A 19,650-nucleotide genomic window follows, 5' to 3' on the forward strand; every position below is an offset into this window, starting at 1 on the left:
CTCCTAGAATGTTCCAGTCCCTTCCACCCACAACCATTTTACTTGGCTGTGTGAGGAAGAATCTTCCTGAAACAGAAATCTAGCATGTTAATGCTCTGCTTTAATCCTTCCAGGGCTCCCCAGGGCCGTAAGTCCAACCTCCTTGAGCACAGCATGCTGAGGCCTCCCACTACTTCCCACTTCAACTATAACCTACCTTGCTCATTAAGCTCCAGCACTTTCCTTTCACTCAGAACTGCCCTAATACATAATGCTGATCCACACAATTGTCTTTGCATGTGCACTTGGCTCTTTCTGGAATACCCTCCCTTGCCCAAACTCTATGCCTGGTAAAAGTCTACTTCATCCTTCCAGTCCCAGCCTTAGAACCACTTCTCAATGGAACATTTTAGGACCGCTCTCCCCATCCAGGTTAATCACTACCTGTTCTATGCTGCTTCTGAAACTTATACATACTTCCCATTACACTGTGACCATAACTTGGCAGATGACACAAACACAAATGCCCATGGGGACCAACCAAGTATCATAAATAAAAAGTACCTAGTGAAAACAGATCTTAAATTTGCATGATACAGAAACTATGCTTACACTAGAACCAATCATAATGTCTACCTGGCTATGTCACCTTTTAAAACCATGTATTGAGCAACTAAAATGCATTTGGGGCCAAATTCATTTAGCACACAGATTGCCAGTTTTGCAAACTCTAGTCAAAGGCATAAAATGTCAGAGCCTTCATTTTTCTTCGGGCAACTCCTTGAAGTGAAAAGACTACAGAACATGCCTGTGGCTATTCCCATAACCCACATACCTGTGGTCACGGGCTGATCCCTGCTACTCCCTCACGTCAGTGGGGCTGGCACTTAAAGCACACAGATCCACACTTAACTGACTACAAGGAAAGGACACAGAGTGGAGTTGTACAACCTTGAACTCACTGTTACTCAGTACTTACCAAAATATTCTTTTGCAAGAAATACTTTCCTAAGCAATACCCTGAAAGGTATCTAGCCCATCATTCCACAAAGAATGTGGAATGTTTATCCTTGGACAGAGCCACACCAGCAAAGAGCTACTTGTCTGAACTGTCTCGCTTTGGCTCCCATAGAAATGTTTTCCCGAGATAAGCTTTGGCATTATGCCATTAACCTATATTGAGCAACATTTTTTTTTAACCCCACTGTTATATTCATTGTAAAGACTGTGTTTGGAGACATGGCTCATTTCATTAACATATCTAATGTTTAAAGAACCACAGATAAAATCCTCTGTCCTCCCAGCACCAGGAAGAGTTGTGCCCCTTGTTTCGTCATGATCCTCATAGGCTCTCTGGATCATACCGCTGATTGTGTCCTGTCTTCGTGTCAACTAGTAAGGACAACGAAATGTGTTGCTCTTTTCTAATACATGGATAGGACACTGAGGTGGGACCCTCAGTGCTGGTTTCTGCTTAATCTCACGTTCTCACTTTATCTTCTTGCATTTCCTTCCTGTGCTTACTCAATTTCTTTATCTTCAGTAGGGAATTATACAAGTAAGTAATTTCTAACGCTGCATGTATCATACTTCTATTTGTGGGTTTTTTGAAGGCCTCCATTTTGTTCACCTTTATAGCTCCAGAGTCTAATGAGTGATCATTAATTGAATGTCAAGTTGAATTGTATCCCATGTGATCTCTTCCAGTTATGGATGAAATGGTAAATTACCTCTTACGGAAGCTAACTTAATCTCCCCCAAAGAGTAAAAGTAGTCCTTGACCACAATACCAATGGATCTGGAAGAAAATAAAGCTTATGGGGACTAAGATGAGGAATATACACTAAACAAATATAGGTAGAAATACTATTTAGTTTTTAATTCTTTGCTATGCACTTTTAGAGTACTTGTTTTCTTTTCTAGTAGTTAACCAGTTCTTTTGCAGAAGTACCGGGAGTGCCAAAAAAATGTATACACATCACTTTTGTTATTGGTATATATTATTATAATTTTAATATGGTTTTTTCTTTTCTTAAAATGTGTATACTTTTTTTGGCACCCTTTGTATATTAACCATGGGTATTCTTCAATCAGTTGATACAGTGAATGTAGTTGAAACCAAAACATTTTATGGCATAGTAAAACCTGCACACTTAGAGGGCACAGGAAGACCAAGGGAAGCCTTGAGAAGACGTTCTCTATTAGAAAACAAAACCGTGAGGGAGTGCAGGATATCACCACAGCGGTGAGAAACTTAGTGAGGTCGGGGCAGCTCCACTCAGCATCATCCAGGACTGATGATTATTAAAGCTTCCTGTTGGTCTAGTCATTTTCCAAGTTCTAAACATGCACATTTTATTCATACAAATTTGTATCTTTCAATGTTTCTCAAATGCCACTGGTAGGAATATGAAGTGTCATTGTTTTGGAAATGAATTTAATCATGTCTCACTGTTAGTCATCAAAATCACCCCTAAGGCATAAATTCTGTAACTGGGAAATCTACCCTAAAGAAATCATCTGAAATGCAGAAAGAGCCTCACACACACAAGTGTTCACTGCAGGGAGGTAGAGCTACTGAATGGAATTAAGGTCACCTCTAATTATGATATACTATTAAGACAAAGAACAGGATACTCATTGTACCCAGTAGGATTGCAACAATACAAAATGTACAGAGAAAATATTAAAAGGAAATACCCCATAAAGTTGCCAGTGCTAGTTCCAGGTGGACTATTATAGCTACTTCTTTTCTTCTTTGTATTTTTCTTTGTTTTCTACAATGGACACATATTGTTTTTATAATTTAAAAGGTTTTTTAGTAACCTTTTATAATTGACTTGGAAACCAAATAATATTACTTTCAAATTAGTGATCCCACTCTTAGTCTCAGAAAATTACATAGAAAGCTGCTGAGTGCAGTGTTTTGTAAGATAACAAAGAAATGAGAAATAAAACTAAATATCTAAAAATAGGACAATGGTTGAATGAACAAGTTTAACAACTTAATGGATTACTATCAGGCTATTAAAAATATAATGATTCAGACTATACTGCCCTGTATAACTGTAGGTAGAAAATGGTCAGTAGAACAAAAACACATTTGCTGCCTCTAGGCAGAAGTAGACCACAAAATAGACCATAAAGGGAATAGGCCAAAAACTAACACGACTAAATGAAAAATATATTACATTAGGTACTGCAAATAAGAGAGTTTTTTTACTTAAATATTGCCATAATGTGGTTTCAAAAAATAATTTTTAAAACAGTTTTAAGAATATTCTAAGGAGTTTTTTTACATAAAAACAAATATTTTTAAATGTGTTGAATAGTTTTAAATACTTAAGATGTGTTTACTGAAAAATTTTTACCCGCTGAGTTATTCCACCATCAAAATAGGATAAAGAAAGAAAAAGGAAGGGACTTCAGTAGGTAAATGAGTCTGTGCATTCTCCCTGTATTAGAATAAGCCCAAAATTTCCCCCCAACCCCTGTCCTAACAGCTACTGGCCAGAGTCAATATCCCCGCCACCACCACCAAATTAATGGAATGTTAAATAAGTTTCATAATAAATCTCTTGCAGGAATAATATATGTAGACATGAAACCTGGGCTCATAATAATGGAATCAGATAAGAATTTGGGATTCCTGGTCCTTTGAGGTGGCCAAATGCTTGAAGAGTTGCTGGGATTGTGTTTTTCAAGGTCATGGTGACAAAGCCCTGCTTGAGTGCTGAGGTTCTCTTGAACAAGCAGAGTTCAACTGACGCTCCCACCTCCGAAAATAAAATTCCTCCAGGGAGCTTCAGACTTTCGTCTACACAGCGTCTCTCTTAGGGTTATCCAGAATGCCTTTCCTTGGAACACTAGGCAGTGCATCAGAACACTCTGTGACTCTTCCTAGCTTTGTCTGGCTTGAATCCAGCCTGACCCCATGACTCCAACCCCTTCTGATCCAACCTGTTTCTAGTACTAGCTTTGAGCAACACCTGTGCCTATTACTTGCCTGGACTTATGCCCCCCTTGCCCCCATGATCCCAAACACTGCAACCTGCCCCTGCCTTGTCCCCGATCAAGAGCCTGAGGTCCTGGCCAGGTTTCCATACAGTATTAGTTTCAGGAGAAGATACTTGACAACAATAAAGAAATATAAGCTGATGAATCAGCACCAATACACACTAAGTAAAATACCCACAATTACCTGGACTTCTTGAATAAATATTTATTATGAACAAGGAATTAGGTAGAGAGCTCAAATAGAAAAACCATTCATCTTATCTTTTGTCCTGAAATATACTTTCCTCAGAAACAGGAACAAATGTAGTAAAGCGCTGATTATGATAAGTGAATGTGAAAAGCCAAAAGTTTTGAAATTACAAAAAATAATGTATTTGAATCGACTGATTTAATACAGTAGTAAGAAAATCTGAGCTACCAAGTACCTTTCACTCCCTCCCACATAAAACCTGTTCTTTATCTAATATTCCTTAAACTTGAAATAGTCATTGAAACTGAGTCATCCTCCCTATGATTCCTTAAGCCTTTAAATCTCTTTGAAATAGCATCACTTACTGTTCAATGGGTTTTTATAAAATGTACATTATCTATAACAACTTAGATACTGCATATTACCCCCAAGCAAGCATCCAGCATATAAACCTAAGATAATGATTTTTTTCATCTTCACTGAATCTAGAAGGTTACAACGAATTCATTTCAGGAGTAGGTAAACTACCAACTGTGATGTTCAAGTCTTAAGCATTTGCTCAGGAAAGTCCTAATCTTTGCCCACTCTTCCATGTTTCCAGGAGAAGCACTAGTGGTGCTGTCCAAAGCGAAGGTGCTGGTGCCACCTGAACCTTACCTTACAATACACATGAGGATGCAAATAGCTGGAGTCCTTCCATGTTTAGTTTGAGCTGATCAGATAATTTAGCTCAATGACATGAGATCATCATTTCTTGGAAGATTAAACAGCCAGAGTAAAGTTGAAAATAATTTGCATAGAGTCACTGAGTACTATGATGGGGAAAACGATTTGTGCAAATTGGTTCCAAGTTCTCTATTTTAGGACAAAGACCTGAAGGCCTGGAAAGGTTGGGTCCTGTCAGGCCCCACGGGCAGCAGTGGGGAAACGCACTTGAGCCCTGGCCTCATAAGTCTCAAACTGATTTAGCCCTGGGCTCATTAATCTCAAACATTAGTCTCAGGTCTCATTTAGTCTCAAACTTATTTTATGAATTTTCAATTTAAAATAATTTTAAAACTCTTCATACAACTTTAAAATAGTGGGGGATGGGCATGACCCCTAACATCTTTCCATGACAAAATAAGTAAATAAAAAATAAAAACCCTAAAAGCAATAATTCCAAACCCCATTATTTCTTAAAAAAAAAAAAAAGAAAGAAAGAAAGAAAGAAAGAAAGAAAGAAAGAAAGAAAGAAAGAAAGAAAGAAAGAAAGAAAGAAAGAAAGAAAAATCACCAGGAAGCTATGAAATACCCAATCATCTGGTCTTCACTTACCAAAGCTTAACTTCTGCATTCTACTTTTCTACAAAGTATGCATAATTCCTAAATGGTAACTCCACTACATAAGAATATTTTTTAATCCAAGCAAAACTACTTCTACCTATCCAGGCAGAGCTTTCTACACCTCCTAAAACTGCACAGCAAGGCTTTAGTAAGTGCTAGCTATTATTTAGCAATACACAAAATTGCTTCATAAAAAACTGCTTCAACACATACCTATAGTCACCTCCCGAAAATATGCTTTCTATTCCTGTTTGACTTTTGTTGAGTGAAAATTTTAAAAGCCAAACAGGAAGGCCCATTAAGTATCACCAAAAAAAAAAAAAAAAAAGCTAAATCATCAAACAAAAAAAGACAACCTTCCATCCATCATTCACTTCCAGTACTCTATGTTGCTCCCATTATTCTATTCTTCCATAACTCTACAATCCCAGGCATACACCCCAACGCGTCCCTTCACAGAGTTAAACCCCGTTTCATTCTGCAGATCTAATCAAATGTCACTTCCCTAGGGAAATCCTGAATCACCCCAGTCAGATGAGGTTCCCCATTTAATCTGTTTTGAAACACCCTGTTTTTTTCCCCTGGAGCATTTATCACATTTTGTATGTTTATACTTCAGTGATCGTCTGGTCAATATCCATGCTTCATGCCTCCAATGATAATGACTGCTTTATTCATTGCTCTACTTCCAGCTACTATAGCACAGGAACTGGGACTGTACACAATAAAGACATGGTGAAAAATGAATGACCCTAACTCTACATGGAAGAGCAACAGACTAGATCAGTGTTTTTCAAATTGCAGTTTTGATGGCCAGATCCGTGTGTTCAAAACTTCTGGTTACAACCAGCACTTTTTAAAAAATGAAAATGTACAGAGTATAGAAGAAAAAATGAGGGGAAAAAATCAGAGTTTACTGCACGTAGTAAATAGCATGAAATTCTAGTTTTATTCATGTGTGTATGACCATTTCTAACTATGGTAAAAAAAAAAAAGTTTGAAAGATATTGAACTAATATCCCAATACAACTCTTCTAACTTCCCATCAAAATGCTCAAGAAGTTGAACAAAATGGCAAAATTTGGCAACAGTACTAGAAAGAGAGGGGGGAAAAGCCAAAGTCAAGGCATTATTTCCATTAACTACACTCTGTTAAGTATGGGTAAGAAGCACATTCTGGAACCACATGAATCTGAAAAATGCACACAGCACCTTCTGAACTTTAACAAGACAGGTGCTCTGATGGAGGTATGAAGAATCCTGAGTCTAACCCAGAAATGCAGGTCAAATGACCAGATAAATACAAGGCCATTCCCCAACTACATGGGAGGCACCTGTCAAGCCAGCCGAGCAAGGGGCCTACCTGGCCAGATCGCTGATGAAGGCTGAAACTAATTATAGACACAAAATAGTGTTGCAGATCTTATTGCAAAATAGAATACAAAATGTAAAGTCTACACTTAAAATTTGTAAGGTGAAATATATAAATATTTATTATATATGCATATATATATACATATATGTATGTAAAATGAAAATTGGGAAGGGATAAGAAGAGGCAAGAAAAATAAGGGCCTATTAAATGTGTGGTGTGCAGAGGAGTATGCAAAGTTAGTTCTTTGACTTTGAGAACCAGAAACACACAGGCTTATGAATGTATTTGGAAACATAAAGGCCATCATTAGTAAGATTGACAACTAGACTTGGCCATTTCAAAACTCTATGGCTGTATGAAACAAACAATACACAGAAAAAGACAGAAAATAAAGAAAAACCAGGAAGAATATTAGATTGACCCATACAAAAATATAATTTTTATAGGTCAAGAGTAGTCAAATACCAATAATTTCATATGATTCAACCTATCCACAATGATAAAAATGATAGCTAACACATATCATACAGTGTGCCAGGCCTATTTAAAGCATTAATTGAAGATTTGTGTATGTGTGTGTGTGTTTTTGTTTTGTTTTGCGTTTTCTTTTTGTTTTTTCTTTCACAAATAGAGAACTGTAGGCTCAGAGATATTATGTAATTTATCTAAGACCATGTGGCTGAATATGGTGGAAAAAGGCAAGCCAGGGCTTGTTTACACAAAGCTATAGTACCTTTCATAACAAAGAGAAAACTTAAGGGTAAGAATTAAAATCAAACATATTGATTAAAACAATAAACGTAAAAGTAATAAGTTTCCCTATAAGAATTATATTGAGGGACGGCCGGTTTGCTCAGTGGTTAGAGTGCAGTGCTCATAACACCAGGGTTGCCAGTTCGATTCCCACATGGGCCAGTGAGCTGCACCCTCCACAACTAGGTTGAAAACAACGACTTGACATGGAGCTGATGGGTCCTGTTCTCCAATATTCCCCAATAAAAATTAAAAAAAAAAAGAATTATATTGAAATAAAATCAATTAAATGTTGTTTACAGGCAAAAGACAAAAAAAAAAAAGAAAGAAAGAAAACGAAAAGAGGATTGGCAACATTAAGATCAGGAAAAAAGTAGAATATAATCCCAAATCAATAGAAGTTTATATTAATAAACACATAGTAAAGGCCTTTCTGTATTTAATATTAGGTTAACACATAGAATTTGCTATAAAGAAATTGACAAAAGCCCATTTATACAGCGAGAGACTACAGGACCAGTATCAGTCTATGATGGCTCAAGTACAGAATCAGGGCATAGAGGATGTGAATGACATTATTATAGTGGCTGAATTAATAAACATATCTGTTCACCTAGAGAAAATCATGCTCTTTTCAAGCATCAGAACACAAAAACCCTTAATCAACAAGAAATAGAAATTGTATAAACCTCACTTAGTTACCATGATAAATAAAACCAATAATTTATGCAAAAGTTTACATATATACAATAAGGCAATATTAAACCAAGTCATATTGAACCACTACTATACCCAATGAAGTCAAATATTAACAAGAATGTTTACTTTCCTTGCACTGTTTTAAATTTTTACAGTGATTTGTATTAGCACAAAACAGAATTTAAGCTAGTTCCATTTTTTTAAAATGCTACTTTCACATGAAAATTCCTCATTCCCTCAATAATGACTGACTCAAAATTAAAAATTAAAATACTGATTATTTTAAAGTTATTGAAAATGAAGTACGATACATCAAAAATGCCAACAAAGTTGATCAATTTCTACCCTTATGTAATTTCATCATTTAAAACAAATGACCTAATTTCAACTCGAGAAGAATCAGACTTTTGTTTACTTTGTTGATTTTTTTTTCAATCAAATCAGCCTTTCTTTTCCTTAATCAATGTTTCCTTCCTCTTCCATCCTCACCTCCCAATTTCACTTAACTAATTCATCTTTCAAGCCTCTGTACAAATGCTACTTTCTCAGAGAAACTTTCCTCACCCCTCCCAAACAAAGTCAGTCGCCCTTATACTCTTCCAGGACACCCTGTTTATCTCCCTAATTCCAGTCACACTTAGAGTTAATTGTTCAGAGCTCATCTCCTTCACTAGATCATAAATCTCATGCAGTCAAGACCACATCTTACTTATGCTCAGGAGCCAGTAAATATACTAATTTTTTATTCAAAAACTATCAGTGCAAACAAAATTTTTATTCAAAAAAGTAATTTGAGTTCTACTATGTGTGAAGCATTGGGAAAACAGCAGTAAATAAAACAGGAGTTTAAAAAAATTATACTTTCCCTCATCTAAGAAGTCAAAAGAAGATAAATATAATGGAGAAGAAAACACTAGGCAAATCAGATAAGTGGAAAGGGTCCTACGATTTTAAATGTAGTAATTACAGAAGGCCTCACTAGAAGGTGCCATTTGAGATAAGACATGAAAATGATGAGAGCAAACAGATGGAACAGAGCATCCAGGCAGAGGGGACAGTGGATGGCAAAGGTCTAGAAACCACCGTCTACTGTGTAGGTAAGTTCATGCAGATTGTTTAGAGTAAGGATAGGACTCCGTGAACATCAGGACCTCAAGATGGACAGAGAAGCACAAACCATGAACAGACACAGAAAAGAAGCAAACAGAGATTGGGAATGATTAATGTGATGCATATTAAACATTGTGACCCTTAAGTAGTCATTGGAAATTTTACATGAAATCTATTTTAATGGCATGTGTACTATGATACAAAGCAGAATGCTATTAAATATTCAGTAAAATCAAGTATTTTAAAAACTGCAAGAAATTATCCCCAAATGGAATAAGGAAGTATTCTTAAGTGGTGGAACTATGGATGAGTCTCCCGTGCTTTCTAAATTTTAAAATGAACTCATACGGTTCATTTTAGAATTTGGAAAGCACGGGAGACTACCAAATGGAAATGAGTATTATTTTAAAGAATCATAATGGGCTAGAAGGAAAAAGGCTAAGAACAGATTTATTTTTGTTTTATCTTACATGCGAAAAGGCATGCCAATATAATTGTCTGAAATGGAAACACATTTTTAACTGGAAAAGGTATTTTTTAAACCAGGTAAAGAGCGAAGTTGTACTATATCCTACTTTTATCTTAATCGGGCAATTCAAGCTTAAATTTACTTGACCAGATCCTATTAACCCTCATGGGGAACCTGTTGGAGTTTCTCAAAGTCTGGTCTTTAGGCTCCTGGGGCTTCCAAAGTTTTTCTGAGTTTTTCAGCTTGTCTTTTATAGTAGTAATGACAGTAATAGGGCACTCACTGCTGTTAGTCCTGCAGTAAATTAAAACTATATTTGCAATTCCTGTCAGCCCCCAAACCACCACCAGTCTTCCAAATATTTGCAGAATATTTTTTTCCCTTTGCTGAAATGAATTGTTTCATGGACTTTTATTTACTCCAAAAAAACATCAAGCTGAAACATCCAGAACCACCTCGTCAAGAGAAGCCATAGTGGATGCTCAATGAATGTTAAATAACATAAAACTATTTTAATCACCTGCTAGAAAGAAAAATAACAAAGAATCAAAATGCATCTTCTTGTCCTTGTGAAAACACCAAATTTATCAATAGGGAGAATCGTTTCACAACGTATACATATATCAAATCATCATAATGTACATTTTAAATATCTGATGATTTTATTTGTCAAATATACATTGATAAACCTAGCAGGGGAGAGTAACAAAAATAATTTTTTTAAAAAACTGAGTATATACCACTCTTCTCACTCTAAAAGTTCTCTCCAGCTTATCACATAAATTGCACTGGCACAGTCATACCCTATATAAATGACATTTCAATCAATGACATATATCATGGTGGTCCCGTAAGATCCTAACGGAGCTGAAAAATTCCTATCGCGTAATGACATCATAGCTGACATAGCATCCTAGCACAACGCATTCCTCACGTGTCTGTGGTGATGCTGGTGTAAATAATCCTACTGTGCTGCCATCGTACAAAAGTACAGCACAGACAACATGGACAGTACATAATACTTGGTAATGATAATAAATGACGACGTTACGAGTTTATGTATTTACTACACTATACTTTCTATCGTTATTTTAGAGTGTGCACTTTCTACTTATAAAAAACGAGTTTGCTGTAAAACAGTGTGCCATATTAACACCGGCAGCAGCTTCATACGTCTCCTGCTTACCCGTGTCTCTTGACCGCATCATTTTCTCTTGTGCTTGATTTAACCTCGTGTGATTTTATAAAGTTAGTATAGCCTAAGTGTACAGTGTGTATAAAGTCCAGAGTGGTGTACAGTCATGTCCTTCTCAGCCACTCACTTCTCACTCACTCACTGGCTCACCCAGAGCACCTTCCGGTCCTGCAAACTTCATTCATAAGTGCCCTATACAGGTGCACCGCTTTTTTTATCTCTTATGCCATATACTTTTCACTGTACCTTTTCCATTTTAGACATGTTCAGATGCACGAATACCACTGTGTTACAGTTGCCTACAGTATTCAGTACACTAACATGCTGTACTGGTTTCCATCCTGGGAGCAGCAGCCTCTACCATGCACCTAGGTGTGTAGGAGGCTGTACCAGCTAGGTGTGTGTAAGTGCACTCTATGATGTTCGCACAATGATGAAATCGACTAAGCACACATTTCTCCGGACATATCCCCATTGTTAACTGGCACATGACTGGATTTACTTTGACGTAACAGTTAATCCTGAGTACTGCCGAGCTCTGGCTTCTCAGCTAATCTACCAGCTGAAAATCTCTGCCTACCTGCCTCACTGTATCAATCCTCATACGCTCATGTCCCTTCTCTCTGTTAATGGCATCAACATGCCATTTTTTGGTTTTTGTCCCCAACAGCTTTCAACACCCTTCTATTGGCCTTTCAAAACGGACCCAAAGCAAACCACCACTCTGCCACAAACCGTAACCTGTCACTCAGATGCGGTGCCTGTTCTTTCCTCAATTATTACTCTTCTGTGTGGGATGAGGTTTTCAGCCAACTGGTCCACTGAGGACAGATCCTGCTGCAAATCTTTACTCCAAAGGAGAGTTATTCTCTCCATCCTCAGATATTCAGATGGCACTTAGAGCAAACCTCGGTTTACAATATTTCTGTCTGCCTGATCTTAGGCATTTGTACCCATGGCTTTCCATTTTTATGAGCTACTTGAGAGCAGGGTGGTTGATTTTTCTCTCTCTCTTTTTTTTTTTTTTTAATTTTAGTGTCCTTAGCCAAGCATAGGGACTTAACCATAGAACTGCTCAAAGATTTCAGCTACATCAAACAGGGTCTCATGTAAAGTGACTAGGGAATCTGGAAAAGTCAGTCATCCTGCCCCAGACTTTGAACCTGTTGGTCTCCATGTCTACTCAGAAAGTCAGGAAAGCTCTGTGGAACTACAATAAATTCTGGGTACAGAATGAATGCCTCATTTTCTTGACATGACAATAATCCCTCTCACAACAAATTGCAATCCAAGATGGCAAAGCAGCCCCTTAACAAAAGGCAGTTCTGTTTCAGCTGCGCTACTCCCTTTGGAAGAACACTCCATCCCTATGCTCTTCTGATTGCTGACTCCGAAGGGGGTCCTCGTTTCATACTCCCACAATGAAACCTGCCTGTAATGAGTAACTCCACCGATCTCTGCTCCAAAAGTGGCTGACAGGCCTTCCATGAGTGCCTTGTTTTCCACCTAACAAAAGGTTTGCAGATGCCAAATACGTGCTCCGAAATGCCCCTCCTCCCCTCATCTAAGATCCAGATGGAGAAGAGTCCTTGTGGAAATAACATTCTCTGCAATATTTGTTGTCTTGGTGGTCACACAGCTGGAAATAGTTTTCTTGTTCTCTGTTCATAACAGCCAGACATTCATATCTCTCTGACAAGAACTCTTAACCAAGTAATATCATGCTTCACTGATTCAAGAAGAGCCACACAGGCTCTTTGGACCCATGGTGGTGGCCTCAATAACAGCCTCTGGAAAACCAAAGAGAATAGAGACAGGAGGGAGTGTGTGCACACACAGACACACACACACACATATATAAACATATATGGGCACATATAAACAGACACACACACATATCCCACATATATATCAATACATACAAACACAAACATTTTTGTAGGTTTCTATAAGCAAAGGGACAAGTATGAAAGGCTATGTAACAAACTGATGACAAAGGGGTTACGTCAGATGGGTAAGGTTGAAGTGGAAGAGGGAGATTATTACACTGACTTTACACACATCTATAGTTTTGATTCATTACAAAAACCATCCATTTTCATAAGCTACTTTCTTCTGGTCACAACACTGTCTACTGTGTTCATGTCCCTAAGTAGCTTAAGCAAGATAAGTAAAACTCATTACCAAAGCAAAGTACCACGATAGCGTGACCTCAGATCAGGTCTGACTTCCCACAAACAACAGATTTGGATTATTGTAGGAAGCAAGTCACACACTGAATACAGAATTTCAAACACAAGTTGGGTCAAAAGTAAAAATATCCCAAAGGCGATGGAAGAAAGTCAGCATTACAGATACAACACAGCTATGTCTGTCTCTAGACTTGACAGCTAACAGGTAAATGTGGGCAAAACATTTTAAGTTTATAAAAAAGATGAGAACCCCAGGCTGTCTCCTACTTCTTTACTTTTTGAGGGAAAATCTAACTGACCTGAAAATACTGGGACTACTTTGAAGAAAACACTCCTAAAGTTGAAGAATAGCTCAACAAACATGCTCCATGTTTGAAGGATTTCAAAAGAACTTCTGTTTTAACCTAATAGGAGTATGATAGAATGCAAGCTCCCTGAGGGAAAGGACCTTACTACATGTCTTGTTTTCTACTGTTCCCCAGCACATGGTAGGTGTGCAACAAATGTCCACTGAATATGGAATAAACATTTAATTTTCTTTAATATTTAATGTCCCCATAAGTCATTAATAATTAACAACAATGCTATGTTGAAATCATACTCGTTTGCTGGAAAAAAAATGCCATGGAATTTAAATAAAATCACGACCACTGCCACCATGCCTCCCTTCACCTCCCACCCACCCCCCAAAAAAAAAAAAATCAAAAGCAAAAATGTATCCTTCAAAGAAATAAAATATACTAACCTTGGGCTCCTTCAACTTAATTAACTTAATTAACTGATTAAACATACCAAACCCAAGTTCCCTTGCAGAAGATTAAAAAAAACTGCTAGAAGAGTCATTCTACTTGTAAGGGCAGCTGACCTCATCTCCTTTAATTATCTGTCTCCTTCGTAGCCCAGCATCCCCAAATTCAAGGTCAACTAGAACACTTACCTAAATCAGCTCCACCTGCCACAAGCAGCTTGACAAGCCATCTATTTATGCCTACCTGGGACAGGTATTCGGGTGTGACAGGAAACTTACAGAGCTGCTGAGTGTGCCTCTCCCAAATGGATCACAGAGTGATTCTTTCTTACAGATAATGAGCTAGACCTTAGCTCTAGAAATTTAGGGTGGGGGAAAGGAGATAACCAGAAAGAAGGTTCTTAAAGAAGTCTTAGTCTACAGTATTGAGCAAACCACTTCTATTGGAAGTTAAGGATTTGGGAGGGGTGTCAGTCCTCATTGCAGGTCTCAGGGTGCAGCACCCTCCCCACCTCCTCCCCACTACCACCCCCTTTACAAGGGCATTAACCCCATTTCCAAACCAATAATTCTTTCCCTTCCTTCTATGCTACAAATATTCAACCACTGTGCTCATATACTATGTTTGACATAAACAGGGTCAAGAATGCTGGTTGCTGGTGGAATCATGTTTAAATTAGCATTACCCAGCAGACCCTTCCCTAAACAAAACTAAACTAAGCAAAACAAAATGCCTTCTTGGTCAGCTCTGTGCCTGGCCAGGGATTTTAACCCACATGCTCAAAAGGCCTCACAAGGTCCAGACATAACACAATAGCATCATTAATTTTTACTAAGTTAAATTTCTCAAAAGTACAAAGAGCACTATCAATTTGGGGGGCTAAGGGGAAGAAACCACAAATTCATTTATTCTGCCACCTTTATATAATCTGGATAAGCTGGCAGCAATACCCTAGAACTCACTAGCCATGAGCTACAACCGAATTTCACAGAATACAAGCCCAGTCACCGCTCATGCATTTCACCCCTCACTATGCCCCAGTATGTTACTCAGTGTCTTCCTACATCTTGGGGTTAAATGATCCTTTCTCCTCCCCATCTCCACATAACACAACTCCTTAAAACAACATCCAAGGAACCCCACAATTTACCACCTCGTATCTTTCCAGTTTTCATTACCCTGGACTCCAACCACATTTTCACCCCCCAACATTCATCTTTTAAGAGACACATCATTTTCATCCTTCAGGTCCCTTTTGTGAAGTCTTCTCCAAAGTCAGAATTTAATTTTCCATTCCCTGGCATGCCAAGGTTCTTGGATGCTATAGCTGTTACCCAGTTATACAATCCAGCTGCTACATACTGAAGTTAGCTGCATCATTTCCCACTCACTACCGCCTTCTAGAGTGTCCTTTTTATCATCTTTATCCCTGCCACTAGAGAGGGAATTCAGTAATTGCTGATTGAATTAAAATATCTTCCTTCTCTCTCAACTCTAAGACCTCCATAATAGATCTCGATGAAACAGTTAAATAATAACACAATAGGGACTTTGGGGGGTAATATGATATGTAAAAAATAAGACATCAAACAGGAGTATGATGCTGAGTTAACAAGGCAAGAATAGACTTTCAGGCTTTAAATCAAGAGCTTATGTTCAAGTTTTTATTACATCACACTTCACTTTCAAAATAAATCATGTTCCTCAATTGTGTATGCATATTGGTACCAGAAAAATTAAGAAAAAGCAAGACAGGCCACACATCAAGCATAGACATTAAAATCTTGACCTCAAACTGAGTTTCAAAAGTCTTACTATTTCCAGAACACTTGGAGCTTCCCAGTGAAAACGATAGTGGATTCTGCCCAGATTGCAACTTTTCTTACTAAGTATTTGAAATAAGATTTATGGACCTAAAAATCACAATCAGACTGAATGTCATTATGTATCAAAAAGACTTAGCAAGTAAGAATTTTACTTTCTTCGAATTTTCCAGTAGGTCTAACAGGTTCAGTCAGAACAGATTCAGTAAAACCTTGAAAAGACTATGGTTTGACTTTTTAAATCAAATTACTCTTTGAAAAATATTGACTTCAAATGAAAACAGAAGTTTCAAAATCCACGTTGTTGAAAGGGCTGTCACTTACATTCCCACCTCTGTTTTTTTTTTCCCCATCATTCCCAGGGATACTGAGATCCAGGCTGAGTGCCCACAGCACAGGACAGCTGCTGACCCCCTAAAAGATGATGCAAATGGAGGGAGCACAGCTCAGCTGTAGGGATCAACTTGACTCCATGTCAATTTTAAAACTAAGCAGGTTCACACATTTTAAATAATAAGGGTAATGAAAGATTGATCCGAGGGTGGAGAGAGTGTTATTGATGCCCTTGTGGAGGAAGAAAGAAAAAAAAGAAAAATCAATTCCCAGCTCAAGGCTCATTCCTTCCCCCTCCAGGCATCTCCTACTGCTGGTTTTCTTCCACTTTCTTGGCCCCCTTGCCCTCTCACTTCCCTCCCAGACTACCTCGTCACACTTCCCTTTATCCCCTTCCTACTGTTCTAACGTGGGATAACTACCCACCCGTTTCTAGTTACTTAGGGAGCAGCAAAGATCATCCATTAAGCCCCTCCATTTTCCAGATGAGGACACCTAGACCGAGAACGAGCTGACCTGACTGGATAAGGTCTCACCGCTAGGGGACGCGGCGTGCGTGCGTGCTCGGAGAGTGACAACCCAGTCCTGCCAGGCACCTCAGCCTGTGCCTTCCCGCACACACTACTTCTTTCTCTTGCTACTCGGCTCCTTTATCCTCAAATTAAACGGTATCAAGAAAAACGCTATCTTAACATACTTATAATGCTGGCTGAATTGGGGGCAAATATGCTTACTCCTGCCCAGATTTGGAGAATCAAGGGCTGAAACCACTAGAAGGCATAGAGTGAGTGAGTGAGTAAGTGTAACGCAATTTAGTTCGATCCAAACAGCCATAATTCCAGTATACACCCTTTCCCCTTGGGGTTTACTCTTCTATTTGACAAGGGAATATCTCCTTCTGAGAATTTAGCAGTTTTCCCAGTGCAGGGTCTCCTTTTAACTAGAACTGCAGGCTTTGAATCACAGGCCTCTCACTTCACAGTTATGCTTACTACCGGCAAACGATACTTAACGCAAGTAGGTGAAAAACACGGACTGTTAGCGCCTGAAGGAATAGAGGATTTTACTCTTAAAACTGCAGTTACATGTTTTCAATTATTCACGTTTGCAAATATGTATCTACTGCAATGGGAAACAACGCATTTATAGTGAAACTTTAACAAGAGAGCACTCGCTGGAAACCCACATTTACGAAAAATACATAGGTTGCAACAAAAAGGGAGAGACAGAGAGAGAAGTAGCAGCAGCAGCAGAGAGCAACCGGCGCCAGACTGAAGGCAACAAGTTCTGGATGCCGTCATTCTTACACATCAAAGGCCAAATGGCAGCAAAGAAAAACAAAAATAAATTTTAAATCCATTCAGCACAAACTAGTCCTACACAAACCAAACGAGGCCGTTGATTTCAAAACCACCAACTCAAAGCCAGGTCTCTCCCTTGCTTTAGACTTTCCAGTTACTTGCTAAGCGTGTTTGTTAAGCGGATGGACAGAAACTTAAGTCCTCATCCCTGGAGACACTACCGAGTCGTCGGTGAGAAGCAAGTGGTGCAGGAGCTCCGCGCTGTGGGGCGCGGGGATCCCCGGCGGTCTACTTCCACCCTGAAGTGGCTCCGGGGGAATTTCGAGCGCCCCCGGTAAGGCTTCCCTTCCCCCCACCCAGTCCCAGATAACCCGAGGCCACCTACGTGTCACTTGGGCGGGTCCCGGGACGCACTAACCTGGCCGAGGGACAGGAGGGCCAGCGGCCCGGGCGGCAGAGGCAACTTCCCTCCCGGGGATCGGTCAACTGGTTGGTTAGGGAGGCCAGGACAGCCTCGCCTCCTGCAGGCCGGCTCGCATGCACGCACACCCACCCACACCCGACTCAGGCGAGCGCGCGCGCGCACACCCACACTCCCACACTCCCACTCACCCACACTCGCACGAACACACTGCCACAAAGCCCGTCTGCCTCCGGACAGTGCGATCCTGACACGCTGTTTGGCAGCGGTGGCGACTCGGCAGCCACAGGCTCCGCGCCCAGGGGGCACTGTTCCTCCGCACCCCGCCGCGCCCACCCCTTTACCTGCGCCTGCCGCCGCCGCCGCCCTGGGGCTGGCCTCCGGCCGCGCGGTCAGTCCCCGCAGCCCCTGCCTGGCGGCTAGCCGATCCCGGCTACTCCCGCCCCTCCGCCGTAGCCCCCAGCGGGGCCGCCCCGTGCGCCCACCCTGCTGGGGTTCCGCGCCCCGCCGGGAGGCCGGAGAGGGCTCCGCCGCCGCGTTCTTGGCCGACCAAGATCCAGGCAGCGCTTTGCAGGGGGATAGGGGAGTCACAACTCTGGGAGCGTCAACTGCCGCTCGGGTTCTACTACTCAGGCTTTGGCGGGCCGGCAGGGGTGGCCGGAGAAGGGGCGCGGAGGGAGGGCAGAAGAAGCAGCGCGGACGTCAGCCTCCTTTTTCCTCCGCCTTCTTTCTTTTTTTGCTTAATCCACGTTGCACAAGTCAGCAACTCCCGCACCCCCAGACTCCCTCCCCCCAGGTTCATTCCCTTACCTGGTGTGACACCCCTAGAGCTTCTACCGTCTGCGCTCTCCCTCCCCCATTCATTTGCCGAACTTCCCGCCCCGGCTGCCTAAGCCTCTCATTCATTATTTTACCAATCCTCCCTGCCCCCGCCGCCTGATCAGACACACCCGCGGCGGGAGACCAGCGGCCGCCAGCTCTGGATCCCGTCCCCACTCCCTCCAGCGCTCACCTCTGCGCGGGACAGCTGGCGGCACGCGGGTGGGCTCCCCCACACATTGCATTTTCACTTTGTCGCTCTTCTCCTCCCACTTGAAAAGCTCTGGAAAACATTGCGGGGCCCGCAAAACCCCAGAAGTATGGCCTCTCGAGTTCAGTTTCTAAACTTTCCAGAAGGCACAAAGTTTCTCCCAGTGCAGCCTTTAACTGGAGGCTGCAAAGCCGGAAGAGTCGGCTTTGCTGCTAGAAAAGTGCTCACGTTTCTATTTCTGAGGTCTCGATCGACTGGGTCTGCAGACCAAAGCAAGTGGGACTGTGTTCCCTTAGTTCTCTTATGTCCATGATTACAAATTTCTCTTCCGCTTTCCCAGCGAAACTTCGCTAGTGCTAACTATCAATTTTAGAATAGTAATTAAGGGCGGGGAATGCACACCTGGAGGTGTGGGCGGGAACCGCGCGAGACTAAGGCCGGGGGATATTTCTCAGGAAGGTGGCAGCCACAGAGATTCGCCCAGGTCCTATAACAACACCCAGTCAATCGGGGGCTCTCCAGCTGCGCCACCTCCCACCCTTGGCTTCTCAGGATTTCCGGAATGTTGGCACACTCTCTGCCTCTCGCTCCACTGCTAAGGCCGCCACATAGCAAAAGTAGCTACTTAGGAATAAAAAGCTTAGTGAACTCTCGCCTGAAATGGCACAAAGGAGGCCACGGTAGCAGG

The 19,650-nt window shown here is 40.6% G+C and overlaps 1 protein-coding gene across 8 annotated transcripts in view; it reads right to left on the reverse strand.

Annotated features, from left to right (window-relative positions):
* LPAR1 (lysophosphatidic acid receptor 1) overlaps positions 1-19,298 on the reverse strand; it is a 140,122-nt gene extending 120,824 nt beyond the window's left edge. The window contains exon 1 of one of the 8 annotated variants that reach the window (XM_033123726.1): positions 18,945-19,298. The gene's annotated coding sequence lies outside the window, so the exon portion shown is untranslated. The other 7 variants (XM_033123732.1, XM_033123730.1, XM_033123728.1 and 4 more) reach the window with 7 other exon arrangements.
* Between the last annotated feature and the right edge of the window lie 352 nt (positions 19,299-19,650).

Source organism: Rhinolophus ferrumequinum, chromosome 12 (genome assembly GCF_004115265.2).
Source record: "Rhinolophus ferrumequinum isolate MPI-CBG mRhiFer1 chromosome 12, mRhiFer1_v1.p, whole genome shotgun sequence".
In the NCBI taxonomy this organism is placed as follows: domain Eukaryota; kingdom Metazoa; phylum Chordata; class Mammalia; order Chiroptera; family Rhinolophidae; genus Rhinolophus; species Rhinolophus ferrumequinum.